This window comes from Lycium barbarum, chromosome 1 (assembly GCF_019175385.1).
Source record: "Lycium barbarum isolate Lr01 chromosome 1, ASM1917538v2, whole genome shotgun sequence".
Taxonomy (NCBI): Eukaryota; Viridiplantae; Streptophyta; class Magnoliopsida; order Solanales; family Solanaceae; genus Lycium; species Lycium barbarum.
In genome coordinates, this window is record NC_083337.1 from 65,685,192 (window position 1) to 65,692,213 (window position 7,022).

A 7,022-nucleotide genomic window follows, 5' to 3' on the forward strand; every position below is an offset into this window, starting at 1 on the left:
TCGGGATAGGTCCTGAGTCTATTAAACCATTTGAAGTGTCTATGTCTGATGGTGACCCAGTCATAGCTAGGTGAGTCTATCGGGGTTGTATAGTTATAGTGTGTAATCGTCACACCAAAGCAGATCTGATTGAGTTAGACATGATCGATTTTGATGTCATTATGGGTATGGATTGGTTAGCTTCCCGCTACGCTAATGTCGATTGTAGAACGAAGGTGGTCCGGTTCCAATTTTTGGGCGAACCAGTTTTAGAATGGAAAAGTAATATTGTTTCGCCAAAGGGTAGGTTTATCTCCTACCTTAAGGCAAGAAAGACGATCATAAAAGGATATATTTATCACTTAGTCCGGGTCCAGGATGTACAAGTAGAGCCCCCGACCCTTCAGTTTGTCCCTGTGGTTAATGAGTTTCCAGAGGTGTTTCCAGACGAGCTTCCAGGTATTCCGCCGGAGTGGGAGATCAATTTTTCTGTTGATCTATTGCCAGATACTCTGTCACGACGCAAACCGATGGGCCACGACTAGTGCCCGAGTTGGACACTCGTATCCGGACCTATTAGATATAATCAGACTGATACTAAGGATAATGTGAAAATCTGTAAAAGCATACTGTAAACTCATAATTCCATATATCAGAATGAACCTGTCTCCTGAGGAGTCACAGTTAACCAAACATAAAAAAATATGCAAGCCGACAAGGCTAACACTATACACAAGAATATCCAAAACGAACTACATCTGTACAGCTGACCAGACTAAATATATATACAACCCACATGTGTCTACAGACCTCTAGGAGTATGACAAAGTCTATATAAGAAGATCTGTACAAAAACAGCTCAAGCTCTGGGACAATGGCGCTCCCCAAATAGCTAGGCAGAAATCCTAAGCTGGAGGGTAACGAAGCTGAGGGTCTGTACCTGCGGGCATGAAACGCAGCCCCCGAAGAAAGGGGGTCAGTACGAATAGTGTATTGAGCATGTAAGACATGAAATCAATATATACATAAAATAATGGAGAACATTTGAGGCGTGTCAATGAGTGGGAAAAATAAATGCATCAGTATAGCTGTATCAAAGAAACACATATATCCATAGAAATATCACAACAAAGGCCACAACGTCACCCCCTGTCAACTGTGCCATATATATACACATCACAACAAAGGCCACAACACACCCCCTGTCAACTGTGCCATATATATATATATACATCACAACAAAGGCCACAACACACCCCCTGTCAACTGTGCCATACATTTAAACATCACAACAAAGGCCACATCACACCCCCTATCAACTGTGCCATTTATATACACAACAAAGGCCACAGCACACCCCTGTCAACTATGCCATATATATCCACAACAAAGGCCACAGCACACCCCCTGTCAACTGTGCCTTAATATACATGAAGAATGAAACTGAGTGCAGTGCATAATCAAAATGAAATAATAGAGCTCTCTGTAATGTCATAAAATAGCCATATGCATATATTATACTCATGGCATGCGTAGGAGTTCAAATGAAAAATATCGCTCTATCCCACCTTGGAGGAACAATTTATAAGGTGAGATCAACAACAATGAAATAAATCGAGAAAATCATGAAATAGCTTAACGTTTTCATATCATCGTTGGAATAATATTTGAGACCTTTAAGCATAAAATCCTCCTCAACGTAATCCTCATAAAACATTCTCGTTCTTAACCTCATAAGAAGCTTTAAGACTCATAAAATTCTAGCTTTGAAATCAAGGAGGTTATGAAAACACTTATGGAATCATACCATAGGAATCATGCCTTTGAAAGAAAAGGACGAGCCTTAACATACCTGTTCAACCTCCTAGTGGCTACACTTATGTGTCTGAGCTCGAAAGTCTACATTTAAGAGGATTTATACTAACGTTAGCCTCTTCATCGCACACTTGTACCAAGTTTCAAATTATACTATTCTATATTATGCCGAAAATCGGGCAGCACCTCCCCTGTTTATATGCCTAGCCCGGATTATCAATTCTAAAACCAAAAACAACAACAATAACAATACCAACATCCATAACATCATTTCCAACACCAATATGTACCATAAAACAGCCCACACGCTGTTTTCCAACTTCCACAACTAACAAACTTACTACACGATTGTTTGGTGACTTTATCACCGTAAATAAGCCTTAAATAATACCAAAAGACAAAGATTCATACTTTTTTTATTGTTAAGATAGAAATATCCTCAACATCCACGCTAAAATCCATCGCAAAACAATACTAGAATCACAACCATGCGTTACCCGGACCTAAACCACTACTTCGATACTTGAAAATTGCTCACTTTTTGTTTTCCTCACTCTCTCTCTTCAATTTTTGGAATTTTCCAGAAAAATATTACCCTTTATATAAGGGTCAAATTCGGGTCGGGTTCACTGTAGCATTTTTACTGTAGTAGCATTGTAGCAGGTCGGGTACTGTAGCAGTACTGTAGCACGGGTTTCTGCTCTGTCAGCTGAACTTGTAATGTCGATAATTCTCTACTCCTATTTTCTATCGACGAGCGGTTTGTTGCGTTGGAAACTAGACTCGATGAAATTCATTTTAGGCTTTTGTTTCACCTTAAAACACTTCATATGCTAAGAGAGATGCGTCCCCCAAGTTGGACCAAAAGTTTTACACAAAACAGTACCCATCCTTTCTCCGAAGTACTACTTCATTTATTCCAATCATTTCCTAATAAAACCTTCCGGTATATCTTATATACATCCTTCACTTATTAAATACACTTAATAATGCTTGCTCCTTATATTCCAAAGTGGTTTTACTTAACACTAACTTAACGTACTTATGTTTCAAATTTGATAAGTGCTCTTCGAAGATACGGGGTGTATGTTATATCCCGCATTTTGTACATTCGGATATTTCAAGATAGTCGCGATAAGTTAAGGGCAAGGCTATTATTTTCCTTTCGATTTTATTCTAATACACAAGTTGTTTATTAATGGTATGGAAATATTGAGCAATGCTAGGGGTAAAAAGGAAAAAAACAAATTCAAGAAGGTTCATGACAATAGCCACCATGGCCGTGTGGCTCAAGTGGGACCCACCCATGGCTTGGCCAATTAACTCAAGCCATGAGTGGGGGCATGTGTCCACTTCATATTTGTAAGAGCATGTATATATATAGATAGAGAGGACCAAAGCAAGACATATTCTTCATCTTTACAATTCAAGAAACTTCAAGAAAAAAAATATATAGTAGTATTCGGCCATGGCTAGAAAAATTTGATGCCTTGGAGTTGATCAAGAAAAATAATTTTCTTCTAGCATTTCAACCAATTGGAAGGCCCTTATTAACATTGAGAAGTTGTTGGATCAAGCAAAGCATTCATTTGTGCAATTTGCTAGCCCTAGCCAAGTTGAGAAGTTAAAGGATAAAGGTAAGAATTAATCTCCTTTTCTATGTGTTAGGGATGGTTTGTGAGTGTTATAGTATGTAGAAATGGATGAAATTCATGAAATATGTGTGTGTTGGTTGTGGCCGAATAGGGGCTATGTTGGTAAAATGTGATGAATTGATTTTATTTAGTATTTATGGTTGCTGTTGTTGTGGATTCCATGATGAAAATGAAGGTTTGATGGCTTGAAATGAAGTTGTAATCGTTGTGGATTGTTGTAGAAGTTAAAGTGATGCTAGCATGGTTTCTTATATTTGTATGAATGATGTTGTTAACGTGTGGTTGTTGGTGTAATTCATGAACTTGGAAGCGAGGAATGTGTCGTTGTTGTACTTATTGAGTTTGGAAGATTGTAAGTTGGGTTGTTGTGGTTAAATTGGATGTAAATGAAATGCCGTCGAATTATGTAGAAAGGGTTGCTAACGTTAGAATGCATTTTGAATCAATTGTTGAAGTTGTTAATGTGGTTGTTGGTATTGTTGTTGATGATTTGGCTGAGTTGAATTCTCGGGGTTCGTTGAATTTACAGGGGAAATGCTGCCCAAATTTTTGTAGGTGGATTGCTAGCTTGGAATCGGATTCCTAAATACCTATAGCTAATGTTTGCTATCTTCTGACGTTGTTGTAGATCTTGGGAAAACCGAGACTAAAATTCAGATTTTCCTAGGAAGCGGGCAAGGTATGTAAGGCTTACCCTTTCTTTCTTTTGGCATGTCCTAGAGCTAAATAAGGTATGACATGCACCTTGGGGTAACTCTATTCTTGAATTCCGAGCTTGTTTATGATTCTTATTCACTTCTTGACATGAGCATACTTAGTTTAGTCGAGCTTATTGTATGATTGAATAACTAGTAAAGCATAAAGAGTTCCTGTTCCTAAAAGAGTTCTATAAGGGTTAATGTCCCTAACTTTCATAGGCGGTCTCGGATTGCTTTGAAACGTTCGTAGAGGTCTCTATAAATAATGATGTCCATAACTTTCTTGTGCAAACTCAGATTGACTCGAGACGTGCTTATGATCCTTCCAGTGTCGATTAGTGTACTTACCTATTGAGTCCTAAAATTGATTTATGTGCATATGGTTTCTCACTACTCTGCTCGTGCATGCCTCAATATATCTTTCACTAAGTCCCGGGCCAGGACACGTTCTCGTGCGTACTCCACTGCATTGTTCACCGAGTCCCTCAATAGAGGGCCGGGACACGTTATATGTATATACACTCTGGAATATGATGTGTTATGGCGTTATGATGTGTTACGGCGTTATGATGTGTTATGGCGTTATGATGGGTTACAGAGTTATTCCCTATTCTGGAGTATGATGTGTTATGGCGCCAACGACGGGGTGGCGACCATGTTTTGTTCACCGAGTCCCATAAGGGGCCGGATATGACATATGACATTGACATGCATGATTTGTGTTTTAAAAGTAAGCATTTTGGTATTCTGGATAGTGTACTTACTTTTTATATTTCTTGTTCCGATTATGGCTCTGTTTACTGTACTTCATGCTTTACATGCTCAGTACATATTCCGTACTAACCCCCTTTTCTTTGGGGGTTGCGTTTCATGCCACGCAGGTGTATACAGATGAGTAGAGGATATAGCTAGAAGATGTTCCAGCTGGATTGATGAGCTCCATTTCTTTCCGGAGTGTTGCCGAGTAAGAGTATCCATGTTATGGTATCTTGATTGATGTTAGAGACTTTGTAGACAGAGTCACGTATATAGCATGTCAGTCTTGTAAGCGGCTCTGCAAGCCGATGTACCATTATGCATTATGTTACAAATTCCATATGATTACAGATTTTACTTGATTTGAGAACGACGAAAAGAATGGTTTTTGACAAGTTTGCATTATGCATTTCACTTCGTAACTTAAGAGTCCAGTGAGGTTATGAACATAACGAGAGCTAAAGGGGTTCGCTCAGCTCTGAGTATGGGGTCGGGTGCCCATCATGCCCTATCAAGATTAGGGTGTGACAGTGTAACATCCTTCCTCCCTTAGAAACATTCGTCCTCGAATGTTGCAGTATTACCAACCCACAGCATCATCTTTGATTCTTTAGTACAGCTATTCTTCGTTTAGGGTTCAATTATCATTTGCTTAAACTATAACTTGGGTCGGTCTCTTCTCATCTTCCCTTAACTCCTTCATTGCCTTCGGTTAGCTTCTTTCACTTCTTTGTCTTCATGTACATGGTCGGAAATTAACTAGCATCTCTCTCTCATTTAGTCTCATTTACTTCAGTCGCCTTATCTTTATCGTAGGTTGGTCAACCTCTTCCCGTTCTCCCTTGGCTCTTTATTGAACTCTTTCTTAATGCTATAGCCTTCAACTCTTATTTAGCCGAACGGACATTCAATTAACATTCTATTCTTGTCAAGGTAGCTTTGGTTCACCAGGGATATGGATACTCACCGACTCACAAGCATCTCCTCTTACTTGCTCTTTAGTCCTCTACTTGTGGACAACTTTCTTGCTTGGCTATGACACCTTCCTTGGCTTTTGAAATGCTCTTCTCCACTTGCCACTTTATAGTATTATCCCGGAAGTTCGTAGAATGTCCTCTCAGAAGTACAAAATCCATTCTATTCCTAGAAGGCTTTTCCATTTCCGAGATAATCGTGCCAATATGTTGACTACCCATTTCCCTTCGAATATCCTTCAAGAACCAGAAATTCCTTGGTACTTTTGCAAACCTGCTTATTTTCTCCCAATTTACACCTTTATTCATTGTTACTGCCCTCCAATTCAACTTATCAGAATTTGATTTCGAACCCCTTACTTTCGTCTTGTGTCCTATACTACATATTTCATTCTTTCCGTATACTCTGATGTTATTACATCAGGCTTATCCAACTCTAACTTTCAAAGAGAAATAGTGTCAATTTTCCCTAGCGTACTTGAAACCTAAACTTCAAGACCATGTTCAGTCAATACCTTTAACATATAACCTCATTGATTATCCTTACTGGTTAACATAACCACAAATAAGCTATCATATCTCTTTATTAACACTTTTCTTATCAAGTATCCCCAATACTATTCAAACTCATCCTAATTCTGTAACTGCATACGTCATCTGTCCCTCTCTTTATCAAGCCAGTCCACCTCATCTTTCGCAATCATTGAGAATTTCCAACCGTGAGGTTCACACGCTTCTAATTTCCCCTTAAGTTGTTCTAGTTCCTCATCCTTCTCTTATGTCTAAACCTGTAGGACTTCATAGCACACTTCCCGGGGGGGTCACCCATCCTAGTACTACTCTGGCCCAAGCACGCTTAATCTCAAAGTTCTGATGGGATCAGGTGCATTAGTGCCGGTATGATCGTATTCAACCTACTGCGCGGCCTTTATCACGCGACCTAAAACAAGTTGAAGTTCTAACGGACCCCAACGAAATTTTCGATCATGTATCTCCCTCCGAATTGGAAAAGTCCCTCACTTTACTGACCAAGCAAATGCTGTTTTAGCGTTCGGAACTCTCGATGACAAGCCATCAATTAACACATACAACTGCTTTTCCATTCCTAAATTTTAAGATTCCTTGTAGCGGTAAAACTTCATAGC

The 7,022-nt window shown here is 39.2% G+C and overlaps 1 pseudogene; it reads right to left on the bottom strand.

Moving 5' to 3' along the window:
* Window positions 1-6,670: 6,670 nt before the first annotated feature.
* On the bottom strand, window positions 6,671-6,788 carry LOC132619495 (5S ribosomal RNA; annotated as a pseudogene).
* Window positions 6,789-7,022: the final 234 nt, after the last annotated feature.